We start from the raw sequence: 1,530 nt of genomic DNA, 5'->3' as shown, positions 1-1,530 counted from the left end.
TTTGTGTAACTTTTGTCATTTGTCAACCTTTTCCTTTCCATAAACAACCTTTAATTTCCTGTTTTCTTCTGCCTGTGGGAGGCATATGAAGCTTTAGGGCTTGTGTGTGTAAACGATTGACTTAGTGGAGAACCTAAAAAATATGAATGACTGTTCCAGCTAAAATCTGCTCCAATTTACTTTTACTCCTCCCTACTCCTCTTTCTTCTTTGTGGTTTTTGGTACATATTTTTTTTAAAATGTAGATGGAACATCTAATGACTTAGAACTCTTAAGGAACTCAGAGGAAAAATAGGCACTACTTACCACTTTGTGTGTGTGTGGGGGGTGTTCTTAATATTTTCCTTATGGAGTCTAAAGAGTCATGAACAGGTTACTCTAAGTTATAAAACTCTACTCTCTTTTGTATTGTGTTATCTGATCTCTATGGCTTTTGGGGATATTACAAATTATTTTTTTGTTGTGAGAAAATTTGACCTTTGTATGCACTATGGCTAGGAAAGAATAACAATATTAGAGAAAGCTGAATACACTACAAAAGGCTTCTCCCTTCTTTGGGCCTTAGATAAGAAAGGGTGTGATTTGAGCATTTAGAGAAATGTTTTTTTAAGAAAGTATAATATAAAAGCTTTTTCTGGCTCAGTCCCATGGCAATCCAATGGCATCTCTCTCTTCTGAGGACCTGAAATTCAGTGCTACCTATCTAAGTGAAGTTGGTCTCCTTACAAATTCCCATGGTGCATTTCCATGATTTTAGGTTGCCTTGACATCTACTTTGGTCTTCCTTCTAGCACATCCAAACTCGTTTAAAGGGTCTTGGATTTTCTCTCTGTGTGCTTTAGAATATCCATTGATACTCTGTTTCCTCTAAAATTCAGTGAGGGCTTTTTGGGCCATATGTAAAACAAATAAACTGTAACTTGGTCTATTTCAGGGGCATGTTTTAATCCATCTACCCTTTTTAACTGGTGAGTTTTGCCAGTCTCATGGCTACATTTTTAAAATCAAGGCTGTAAGGGTCTTGCGTACACATGTATATGTCATAAATTAAGTAAATAAGCCCAAATGTCTTTCATGGTCACATGACTTTAGTAATCTTTAATACATTTTAAGAAATAAAGACATTTCAAATTATTGGTAAAATAAAAAAATGTCTTCAAAATTTAATTGAGACACTCATTTTCTGAACATACTTTTCAGGCAATTTTATACCATCTTAGCTAAATGGTTTAAGGTCATATAACAATTGCTTCAGTGGTTTTTCTTTAATTTCAAAATATTCTGTGATATTTTTAATACTTGCTTAACTTGTTTATCCACTTATGTTGAAGCCTTAAGGTTATGATGAGGCCTAAATAAGAAACACTGGCCCATCTTTTCTGGCCCAGCTGTGCTAATACTGATTAGACAACGCAGACATTGTCTTTCATCCTGAACTCAATATCAAAGATATAATTAAAATTGCTTACCTCCTAGGTTTTTCACTAAAAATTAGGATTACTAAAGTTAACATTTTAACTTATATATGTA

Source organism: Propithecus coquereli, unplaced genomic scaffold (genome assembly GCF_000956105.1).
Source record: "Propithecus coquereli isolate 6110/MARCELLA unplaced genomic scaffold, Pcoq_1.0 Scaffold287, whole genome shotgun sequence".
Lineage (NCBI taxonomy): Eukaryota > Metazoa > Chordata > Mammalia > Primates > Indriidae > Propithecus > Propithecus coquereli.
This window is presented reverse-complemented; position numbering follows the sequence as displayed.